This window comes from Manis javanica, chromosome 7 (assembly GCF_040802235.1).
Source record: "Manis javanica isolate MJ-LG chromosome 7, MJ_LKY, whole genome shotgun sequence".
In the NCBI taxonomy this organism is placed as follows: Eukaryota; Metazoa; Chordata; class Mammalia; order Pholidota; family Manidae; genus Manis; species Manis javanica.
This window is the reverse complement of record NC_133162.1, coordinates 62,106,171-62,118,829: the sequence shown is the minus strand read 5'-3', so window position 1 is coordinate 62,118,829 and position 12,659 is coordinate 62,106,171. Positions and strand designations below refer to the sequence as shown.

Below are 12,659 nucleotides of genomic sequence, written 5' to 3'. Positions count from 1 at the left end.
AAATATATTATTATTGTTGCTTATACAGTCAGTGTTTATTTTAATTAGTTCAGGTAAATCAACATTACCCATGCTTTTACTCTTGTTTCCTCCACACTTCCTTAAAGAGTACTGTTAAGTATTTCTCTTCACATGGGTCTCTGGATATCAGATTTGAATGTAAAATTCTCATAATAGAGTTATTTTCTTTTTGTGTTTGATGATACCACTCCAAATTCTCCAGCTCCAAATATTTCTATGGAGAAGAAGCCACCCATCAGTCTCTTTGCTGCTCTTTAAAAAATAAAATATGTTTTGTTTTGGTTGCATTTACTATTTTCTTTCTGCGTTTAACGTTCAGCAATTTTCTATGATACTTTTGACCTTTATATTCATCTCATTTGTGGTTTATAATACTTCTTGAATCTATAGTTATCATCTTTAGTTAATACTGTTTAAAACTTAATCTTTTAGATTTGTAGCTAATTTCATTCAATAATTTTTGAAAATTGTTAGAAACCATGCTCTATTCCTTTTTCTTTTTGCCTTATACTATAATAGACCATTTTCCATGTCACTAAGCCATTTTGCATTTACTTTACTTTCATCTGTTAAAAAAAGTATTTATTGAATCTCTATTTTATTTCAACTTACCTTCTAGTTTAATAAGCTTTTTAGTTGTGTTTTATTTGCTTATAATCTCATCCATTAAATATTTTATTAGTTACTCTCTTTTTTCATTTCTAGGATTTCCATTCAAGCCTTTTTAATAATTCTTCCATTTTATCTTTTAAATCCTGAGATTCTTAGTTCTACAACCTGAAGGAGCCATATTCTGCCTACAACCATATGAGCGTAGAGTAAACCTTGAACCTCAGACGAAAATACAGCTGTCTGTCACCTGATTGCTGCCTAGAGACTCTGAGTAGAGGATCCACCTGAGTGGTACCCAGACTTCTCTAATCTATGGGCAATGTATATGTAATAATCTGTATGAGATAATAACATGTGTGCTTTTTGAAATTATTCACTTTGTGGTAATTTGGTACACAGCAAGAGATTCACAGCACAGCAACTTGACTCACTATGTCAAAAGTCAATAAAATTAATAAATATTGAAATTGCATAAATCTTGGGAAGACAGCCAAGTACCTACCATTAAAGAGTATTTCCATTGTGCAAAGGTAACTGCTTGCGAAGCCATGTCCCTTCACTGGCTGCAGTAGCTTTGTCAGGGAGCATTTTTCTAATCATCCATCCAGAGGCAGAACTTTTGCTAATACACATTCCGTAGAACCCAGAGGTCAGTGAGGAGGAATAGGGCTAAATATTTTTAGACAAATGGAATGGAGGGTTATTGGACTTCCTAGATAAGGAAATTCACAACTTCCAGGCTATTTCAAAGTCCTAATCGTAAGAGTAATGGGAGAAAGAAAGCAAATAAAGGAAATCTTTGACTGAATAATCAATCTTTTAAAAGGGAAATTTCTCCCACATTTGATTTTTCTCTCCACATACTGAATTTTTCTCCCACGTCTAATTGCATTCCTTTTTCTTGGTTTAGCAAAGTGCTTATAATGAAAACTCTCCACTTATAGGCCATATCTTCTCTTTCCAGAGATTAAAGTAGCTGTATATTTTGAGTCACGTCTATGATTTCTGAAATGTTATTATCTGTACTTCCTCTCTGATGTTTTCATTTAGTTGCAATATGTACACTATGAAACTTTTTCTTGGCAATCCTGATAGATGTGCCTATTGATACTTTTCCCAGATGTTATGACAACTGTATTTCACTCTACTTAACAATGTATTGAATTTTTTGGAAAGAGATGTAATTGAGAATGAAAGTGGTGATTGGTACTGCTCTTGAAAATAAGTGTCACCTGAAAGATTTGAAACAAGGGAAGAAGTCTAGATTTGACATCTACATAAATATAATCCACCGAAATCACTCAAATCTGAAGAAACAATAATTCGAAGCTGCAAAGAATCTGCATTTCTAAGAAGAGTGCTTACTGTGCATTTGATCTCTGTAAAGTCTGTAACTCCTACAGCTTTACTTTGGCAAACTTGCTCATGAAAGGCTACTGCTTATTAGTAAATATAAGTTTGGAGAATCTGTCATTACAACAAATGACCCTTCAATCAGAGCAGCTCTTCATTCTGTAAAATCTTTAGAGGGATGAGTCAAACTCATGCATTGATGTAAAATGATTGAATAAATAGATGCTCATATTAACAGTAGGAGGGTGTGATTCCAGAGAATCTCACACAATTTTTGCTGGCATCCTTTTAAAGAAGGATGGCTCCAACTGGTGTCTGTGGCTGAATGTCATCTTCCATGAGACAAAAAGATTGTGCACCATTTAATTAACAGCAACTTTAAAGTTCTTTAATATTGTCATTAAAATCCAAATAAGGAAATTTTCAACTGTCTGAAAGTCAAGTAATCAGCCTCACAATGAGAAAACAAAGTAGCTTTAATAAAATGAATCATATGTCCCCTTGCTCATCCTTGACAGTTTCAGGCTCTAAGAAGGAAATTTGAAATAGAAAATAGAATATAAAACAAAATACAACAACACTATGATTTGAAATACACTGTCGCTTTTAGAAATCAATGCTTTTTGTATCCACTGGATATAGTTAAGTGTGGAGCTAATTGTGTGTGTGTGTGTGTGTGTGTGTGTGTGTGTGTGTGTGTGTGTGTGTGTGTGTGTGTGTGTGAAGGTGCTTTTTTTTAAAGGGAGTGTTATGGAGGAAACTAAAATATTAAGTACCTCTTATTCAAGTATTTATGTGCCATTTAAATTATAAGAAATTTATCTTAAACACAGTCTATATTATATGAGAATGTCAAGAATAAGTTTTAAGCTTTGTAGAGGTGTAACATTCAAGAACCCTCATTTACTGGATTACTAATATTGATTGACTGTGTGAAGATTATTTTTTCTTGTCCTCTTTAGCTGAAAACATTTTAGTCATCAAAGGAAACATGTTTGTGGTAAAATTGTTTCCAATTTTAGTGGAACAAAATGTTTCCAATCGAAAAAAACATGTTTTTGGTAAAATTGTTTCCAATTTTGGTGAAACAAAATTGTTACCAAAAACAGTGATCCAATAGTTAAAAGCTAAAGATTTGCAGAATCAGAGCCACAGGTAAAAGAGTAACATGAAAGAAAACTGAGACACCAGAGCAAAAACTGTTGAATTTCTGCAGCATAGAAGCCATCATGAACACACACACAGAAATGGATTTTTTTCCCCTTTCATTTAAAAAATTTTAAGAACTTGTGTGGTGACAGTCTTTGAGTAAAAGTAAGGGGAAATATATTTTTTTCACATTCAAATAGCCTTTTTAAATTATATAAATGGCTCTTGATCAGTTTAAAACCTTCTAATGTTCTATACAATTTTAAGGAGAGTATGATTTATTTGAAATCACCCTGAGATAATTTGCATAAAAAAATTAGCTATCACCTTTTTTATATATATGTAACTCTTCCCTTAAAATTAACTTCTAATCTCAATTATTTTTAAACCTGTGATTGATATATTTCCTATTTCCCTGCCTTCAGTTAACAAATTAAAGTATATTCTTCAATACTTTTTCCATTCCCATACACACACACACACACACACACACACACACACACACACGTTATTACTTTTTGTTGTTTTTGTTATAATCACCATTAGTTTACAAAAATAGGATCATAGATAAAACTTTTATTATTTGCTTTGGTCACTCAATGACTTTTGTTATTATTTAACAACAAAAAACTTTAGTTTACTTAATCCTAATGCAGCTGTAACTCCATCTTTTAAAGTATATGTGTCATCAGGCTCATTTGTAGTTGCATGTATTGTATTTTTAATTTTAAAATTTTTACCTTTCATTTGTGCAAGTGGTATTTGGTTCTTTAAAAAAAGCTCTGCTTATTTTTTCTTAATGTCTTTTTCTTCCTTGTGAGTTCTATACTTTTAAAAAGTATGTAGTTCATAATTTTATACATACCTGTTTAGTGGTTTAATGCAAATGGTTGGTTATCTCTCTTTTTTTTTTGAGCATTAGAATCCTTTAATTTGTGGCATCTTCTGACTCTTATTTATGGTGTACTGTTTCCTTACATGTTCTAAGATTTTACCCTATAAGCTCATTTTTAAGCACACATTGACTTTTATTTGCTCATGAATCCTTTTTCCTCTCTGGTTTTGAAGTGTTGCTCCAGAACAATTTTGCATTAGAGTTTGTCAGAAGACATTGCTTTTTTTGGGGACTCATTTTAAAAATAATTTTTTACTTGGCATTTCTTTCCAATAAATGGGTAAATTTGGACTCCAAACTCTGTGACATATGGTTGCAATTCTCCATTGAATAGTTGCTCAGGTGGAAGACAAACATTAGCTTCATTGTATAGTTTCCAGGCCAATGTATCAAGTTATTCCTTCTTTAATTAGAACTATATACTTTCAAGTGACTTTGATATTTTCCCAGGGGTTTAAGTTATAACTTCCAAGTATCCTGTCAGTATTAAAATTTAACCCTCTAACAGTTGCTGAATCCAGAACTCTTTCATGGCTGCAGAAATATCAGCTCCCATAACCTATTGCTCCAGCTTTACTCTACTTATGGTACTTGAAGATTTTTGTTTGCTTCTAGCACTTACAGCTATAACCTTTAAAAATAAGTAAAAGACATTGTTATTTTTTATTCAGCATCTATATTCCTAGGAATTTTTTGAGAGCGGTTTGCAATACCAGCTTTGTTCATCAAATTACTGAGAATGGAGGTCCACTCTTTCTTTCAAATGGCTACATAATATTTCTTGATAAGTATATAGTTTATTGATTTATTTACTCATTCTCTTAGTGATGGGTATTTAATTTATTCTTCTATTTGCTGTTTTTTGTTACTGGAAATAAAGTCATATTAGATAATACCCTTGTGCATATTCTTAATCATTAATGATCAAAATATGGGATAATATCTCAAAAATATGAAGACTGTTTTAAGATGATGCAATTTTTAAATATTAATGAATTTCTTGGTTGAAGGATTTAGCTATTTAATAAATATCAGTAAAAAAACTAAAATCTCTTTTCTTACAGGGTCCAATAAGAAAGCCAGTAAGTTTAATTCCCTAGCTTCTCAACCAGGGATTTTTTTCCTTTAATTTAAATAGAAAATAAATTATATAACAAAAATAAAACCAAAGCACAATAAACCTGCCAACTCTGTGTATGGTTAACCAGGAAAGTTAAGATTAAGTGCTCTATTTTTGAGATAGGAAACAAAAAAGAGATAAAATGCCACCTTTAAATAAAACCTCATACCATGGTTAGTTACTGCCTCTTAGCTCCTAGGCCAGTGAGGCATCAGTGTGGGTGCATGGTAGAATCTTTAGAGGTGTCACGGTCTGTAGTTATGGCTGTAGAGTATCAGTATGTGAATTAGGTCACTCTTAAGAAATCACATAGAATAATTGGGTCTTTAGAATTTGACAAATGTTTCCCTCTAAAAGTTATAGTGTCAAATAATTTCAATGTTATTGTGGGACATTTGAACCATGTTTTTGTCATGGTTGAAAAGTTTTCTTTAAAGCTAGCCCAGTTTATCTGTTAAGAGGAGTTTCTCTGATGTATTCTTATTAATATATATCCTATAATTCTCATATCATATGTCATATGTTTTTATACACACACACAGGCACAGGCACACTTAGGAGTGGAATGTCTGGGTTATATAGTAAATATATGAAATTATCAAACACTTCCAAAATGGTTTTTCCTTCCAGGAGTGAATGTAAATTCTCTTTCCTATTCATCCTTATCAACACTTGGTATAAAATAGTCATTTTAGCCAATTTAATAGGTGTGTATGTAGTATTATCTCATGATTTCAATTACCATTTCCCTAATGACTAATGATGTTGAACATTGTATCATATACTTGTTTGCTATCCATATATCTTTGATGATGTATCCGTTCAAATCTTTGGTCTCTTTTTTGGTTGGTTGTTTTCTCATTGCCTTTCAAGAGTTCTATATATAATCTAAATATAAGTTCTTTGTCAGATATATCATTTGCAAATATTTACTTTTGGTCAGGGGTTTGTATTTTCATTTTTCCTAACGGTGTCCATCAAAAAGGGGATGTTCTTAAAGTCAAATATATCATTTTATTTTACTGTATGTATTTTTCATTTAGTGTCATCTGTAAGAAATGTTTACAGAACACCAGCTAAAAATATTTTTTCCTATGCTTTCCTCTGAAAGTTTTGTAGTTGAGAGACTGAATATACAAATGGGCACTGTCCAGGCCATATATAAAAATGGAATTCTGGCCCACAACTTATGTAGCAAACAGCTCAGGAAGCTAAACCACAAGCCCTAAAGCAATTGACCGCAGGTGGTCTGGATTTTGTTAATAACTGACAGTTTCCCTAGTTTCTGCCCCACCACCCCAAGTATGACCATAAAGAAAGCCAAATTGTGTTCCCCAAACCAGTCACACAGGGGTCCTGTTTCTAGTTAGCTTCCATCTGTTTCCCAATGCTGACAACCTCAAATCATACTTTACCGGAGCCTTCCCTTTGTTGTTAATTGTCTTTGTTAATCTCCACAGTTTTCTGGGAGGTTCCACCAAGATATCTGCACTGCTTTCCTTGTGGACCCCAGCCTTCCAGGGGTGGGAGCTACAGAGGCCCCTGTGCCTCCCTGCCAGCAGCTTACTGAATCTTCGCTGATGTGGTAAGTCAGCAATGGCTCTCAACTTCTCTTTCTTTGAGTTGAGTTCCTTTACTAATCAACTTACTGATTTGCAGTTTGGTACCTGGATTTTGTTATTGGCTCTTGTTTGTTTGGTGTCTTTAGCAGAGTCAGGCATACCTTTTAATCCTGTTTTGCTCTTTTTAGTGTTAGTTTTCTATTTTGCTCTTTGAAAGTATTGGTCATAAGAAGAATCACAAGATAAAACATAGGCATAGGCCCAAAAGTCTGTCCAAGTTGGCCTCTCACACCAGTGAGTTTGTGCTCTTCTGAACCAATGTCTGTTGTTGTGATTCATCAATAAAACCATATAAGGATTCCTTCTATGTTGAATTTTTGTCCTAAGATCTTGGCTTTGATTCAGAGAGCATTCTCTCTGGTTTTCTGCCTATTGGGCAGCACATATTGTCAACTCCATATTCAGAGATGGCCAACTGTAAGATTAGGTACCTGTGGCACAAGGTGCCCAGACAGTATATTCCTACCAATGTTCATCACCTCCATGGGGTCTTCTAAGTCTGAATCCTCTCCTCTTCCAGGAAAAATTCCTGCTTCTTACATGTACAGTACTAATTCTCATAGTTACCTTTCTAAATTGTATAGCTTCACTAAGGATGATTTGGGCTTTCAGTGACCACTCTGGGAGATATCTGACTTGTTCAAATTTGTTCATTTAAGAAGTGCCTTCAAAAATTAAGGGAATAAGATTTCTCTGGATCAGTGGGCAGCAGTTTTGATTGGTAGGCAGAGGCCTCCAAATAAAATTCTCAATAAAAAATTTCCTTCCTTAAAGAGTCTTTGCTCAAAGCTAACGAGCAATTAGCAAACTAGACTCTCCCAATAAATCCTCCCCCTCTTTGTCCTCTAGTTGTCTCTGTACCCAGCTCTGTTTCTTCCTTATCCTTTTGATCTCTCTTGCATTTCAGCTGACTTCTCATTTCCCTTCCCCTTGTGGACCCTACTTTAATCAACATCGCTCCTGAAATCCTAAAATGCCAGTTGCCTCTAAAGATCCATCCCTTCCATAAGACAGATACACAGGCAGCTGTAGTATTTAATCCTTGGACTTGAGCTGAATGAAGAGCTGTATTTAAAGATTTCTCTAAACCCAGAAAATAAGAGCAAATATTCATAGAAGAATTTTGAATTTTTGGGCTGCATATAACCAGAGTTACTAACCTATGTCAACTTGTATCCTTGCTGGTCAGAAACTGAAATGCAAAATATGAATGGAGAAATCTGATTGGACTGACTCAGAAAGGATCTACAGAATTCCTCTTTCCAAAATAAATTTAAGTCCCCTGTAAAATAAAAAAACTGTCTAAAATGTAAAGACTCCTAAAAAGCCAGACCTGAAACATTGCCAACAAAAAGCTGTTGATCATCATTCAATTATGCAAACAGAATTGAAATTATAGGAGATTTTTCAGGATAGACTGGTGCTGATGTAACCAGCCCTTTCATCTCATTATCTTAAAGAATTAAACCTGAAATTGGCTTAATTTCTCATTCTAAAGCAGGATGGGAAATAGCCTCTTTATCTGAGTTACAACACCTGCCAGAAAAATTTTTTTTTTTTTTGAGAGGGCATCTCTCATATTTATTGATCAAATGGTTGTTAACAACAATAAAATTCTGTATAGGGGGGTCAATGCTCAATGTACAATCATTAATCCATCTCAAGCCTAATTCTCGTCAGTCTTCAATCTTCTGAAGCATAACGAACAAGTTCTTACATGGTGAACGAATTCTTACATAGTGAATAAATTCTTACATGGTGAACAGTACAAGGGCATTCATCACAGAAACTTTCGGTTTTGATCACGCATTATGAACTATAAACATTCAGGTCAAATATGAATATTTGTTTGATTTTTATACTTGATTTATATGTTGATCCCACGTTTCTCCCTTTATTATTATTATTATTTTTATTTTTAATAAAATGCTGAAGTGGTAGGTAGATGCAAGATACAGGTAGAAAACATAGTTTAGTGCTGTAAGAGGGCAAATGTAGATTATCAGGTGTGTGCCTATGGACTAAGTATTAATCCAAGCTAGACAAGGGCAGCAAAACATCCACGGATGCAGAAGATTTCTCTCAAAACAGGGGAGGTGATGTTCTGAGCCTCACCTCTGTTGATCCCTAATTTCTCACCTGATGGCCCCCCTGTGACTGTGCCTGTCTTAGATTGTTCCTCCCTTGAGGAATCTTACCCATCTCTGGCTAACCAGTCATCTTCCGGGGCCATACAGGGAAATGTAAAGTTGGTAAGTGAGAGAGAAGCCATATTGTTTGCAAAGGTTAGCTTTTTACTTCTTTGCAGATTTATGCCCTGTGGCTTCTATGCCCAGCACTTGTCTCGAGGTATCTTTACCACCTGGAGGAATTATGATACTCGGTAAATTCCATATGAGGCACGAATTCTATTTAAGGGTTGTAATTAGGAAGGAAGAAGAAAAGCTATAGAGGTAGCATATGGAAGAAAACATTGGCGGATTGATTATTTCTTTGACATATCTTCTTGTAGAGTACCTTAAGCATGTATAGGTTTTAAACTACCAACTAATTTGTGCTCACATTTTAACATAATAGGAATACGGTGACATAAACAAAGCTCCGGTTTCTTTCCACCCGCCGGGAGCAGGCAGAGGGGCGCTCGGGTCCCGCCGGGCCGGGGCTTGTATCTTACCCCCTTCGCAAGGCGCTGGGTTCTTGCAGGTGTGGATGTGGTCTGGATATTGTCCTGTGTCTTCTGGTCTCTATTTTAGGAAGAGTTTTCTTTGTTATATTTTCATAGATCTATGTGTTTTTGGGAGGAGATTTCCACTGCTCTACTCACGCCGCCATCCTGGCTCCGCCTCCTGGAAAATTTTTTTAAATTGAGGTATAATTGACATAACAATATATTCATTGCAGGTCTATAGTGCAATGATTAGATATTTGTGTATAATGCAGAATGATCACCACATAATGTTCTCAAGGTCCATCCTGTTGTCACAAGTGGCAAGATTTCATCTTCTTTTTATGTAAATAATATTCGATAGTGGATATACCATATTTTATTTGATCAACAGGCATTTTAGGTTGTTTCCAGGCACTGGCTCTTGTAAATAATGCTTCAATGAGTGGAGGGGTATGGGTATATCTTTTCAAATTAGTGTTTTTTTATTATCTTACATTACAAATTTTCATATGAACTCCTTGCATCAAGTGGCTGTGCCTTAAATATTTTTGTACCCTTTACCCATTTCCAATGCACACAGTAAATGCACTTAGCATAGAATTTGGGATACTGTACAAAATATTGTACTAGTATATAGGTTAATTTTGCATAAATGGTATTTCATAGGGGGAAGGTAACAGGGTGAGCCTCAAGGTCAGAATATTACTCTGGTAAAAAGTCTTGGAGTAACTTGGTTAGTGCCCTTTTTACTTATTTTTAAGGATGATCATATGACAGAATAATGTCCACAGTGACAAGAAACAAGTGAAAACTGTTTGGCTCTATCATGGACCAAATTTTGTGCTATGTTCTCTCCAAACATTATCTATTTTAATATTTATAGCAATTCTTTGAAAACATTTATTATCACTCCCATTTTTACATTTGAGGAAACCGAGGTTTATAGACTTTATATAATGTACTTAAATCACATAGCTGGTAAGTGAGGAAGCCAGAATTTGAGTCTGTAAATTTGTGGCACTATATTATGAAATAAATGTTTCCAAAATATCCCATGTGGTAAGAGGAGCTAGAGTGGGGCTAATATATGATGGAGTTATAAAATGTATAAGGATTAAAATTATTTAACATTGAAGGCAATGATTGTGCTGATTCATAAACTGATACTAGGAGTTCACAAGATAGAGAAGGTGAAAGCACCCAGACGAGAGAGAAAAGCATAAAGTGTGGTAGCATACTTCTTTCAGTTCAAAGATAGTTTCATTCTACATTAAACTCTCTCTTTCCCTCTCTTCCCTTCCCCCAAGTCCTAATTAGATCAACTGCATGATTGGGTATGGTAAGAAGATATTCTGTAAGAAAAAAGGCAAACATTTTTATATAATAGACTCTCTTGCTAGGGAATTCTCTCTGTATTCAAGTGATTTACCCATTAGCTTAGCTGTATAAAGCCATTTTCTTTTGGTACATGTTGCTGTCTCTCCTGAAGTCTCTATGCTATCCAAAAGGTCTTTTGTTTTTCTGTTATATTGAGATGTTTGGTTCAACATTGACTGGCTCTCCTCTATATAATGAGTAAGACACAAAAGTCAGTGTTCTTGGATAGCATATATATTTTTTAATAGTAGGGTGGCTCAAAGGGCATAAGGAATGACAACAACATATACATAATAAAGATAGTGATTTTATATATAATGTCTATAGAAGAAACATCCAGCCTAGTTCCTGTCCTTTCTGAGGTAGAGCTGGACCATGATTTCCAGTCTCCCTTCTGTAAACTGTAGACAGTTGACATCTTAGTTTTAGCTATCTAGAATGGAGACAAAAAAAGAAAACCCTCAGGGCTGTATTGTGAGTCATGAATTGAGCATGATGAAATCACAGGGTGGAGTGGCCCTGGGTGCCTTATCAGAAGCTGGAGGAGAAATGCCCACCATTCAGGTACACTTCTTTAGGTTTTAAGGAGTAAGAAATAAATTTTTATTTATTTATTATTTTTATCTATTTCTTCAGAGTCTGTCTATTAGGGCAGCCAGGGTTACCTTCAGGAGTACATACTCTCATATCTAATTTCATAATATACTATTTATAAGTGAAGAAACTTGAGGTTAGGTATTAATGAGTTACTCATGAAGGTATAGTTTCTATGTGGAAAATCCGGGATTCACAGGTGGATTATCTGAATATATGTTTTTGATATTTGTTTCTTTGTCAAGTCATCAAATATGTTAGTTTTACTTAGTGTTTAAAAGCTCAGGCCCTAGAGCCAGAGAAGCAGTATTTGAATTATAACCTTTACCAGTGGTATAAACTTAAGTATTTGCCTCCTCCAAAGCTCCACGTCTTTATTTGGAAATGAAAATAGCTCTTAGCATATGTTTGTAAGGATTAAAAGAAGTAATTCAAATTAAATGTTTTCTAGAGCTATTTAACATAATGCCAATAAATGGTAGAAATCATTTTGGTGCTTGATATTGAGTTTTTTAAACATAAGAATTTGGAACTTATCCTCTCTTCTACCTATGACTACTTTCTCCTTTATTCCATTTTTAGTACTAGCATTTTGTATAAGTAATTTGTTTCCAATCTTGACATAAAATTGTTGAGTTTTCTATTAAACACACACACACAATCTCAAAGTAAAAATAGTGTTCAGAAATTCTTAGAGTGAAAATTTCTCTTTATCTTAGTCAACAATACCAGTTTTCAGAACAATACCAGTTCATTTAAGTTGTACACAAAAAGCATTACTCAAATATAAGTCTGTTCCTCCTCTACTCTTCTGTGCTATTGTCATACAAATGACATATTTATACATTATAAATCTGCCAACACTATTTTATTCTTTTTATTTTGGTATCATTAATATACAATCACATAAGCAACATTGTGGTTACTAGATTCCCCCCATTATCAAGTCCCCACCACATACCCCATTACAGTCACTGTCCATCAGCATAGTAAAATAGTATAGTGTCACTACTTGTCTTCTCTTGATATACTGCCTTCCCCGTGTCCCCCCAACTACGTTATGTGTACTAATTGTAAAGCCCCTTTTCCCCTTCTTCCTCCCTTCCCACCCACTCTCCCCAGACCCTTTCCCTTTGGCAACTGTTCGTCCATTCTTGGGTTCTGAGTTTGCTGCTGTTTTGTTCCTTCAGTTTTTGCTTTGTTCTTATACTCCACAGATTAGTGAAATCATTTGAAACTTGTCTTTCT

At 34.5% G+C, this 12,659-nt stretch overlaps 1 long non-coding RNA gene across 2 annotated transcripts in view; it reads left to right on the top strand.

Annotated features, from left to right (window-relative positions):
- LOC140850577 (uncharacterized) overlaps positions 1-12,659 on the top strand; it is a 497,739-nt gene that overhangs the window by 133,085 nt on the left and 351,995 nt on the right. For both annotated transcript variants that reach the window (XR_012133517.1, XR_012133518.1), the window contains exon 4: positions 6,611-6,735. This is a non-coding gene — a long non-coding RNA (uncharacterized lncRNA). The remainder of the gene's footprint in view (positions 1-6,610; positions 6,736-12,659) is intronic.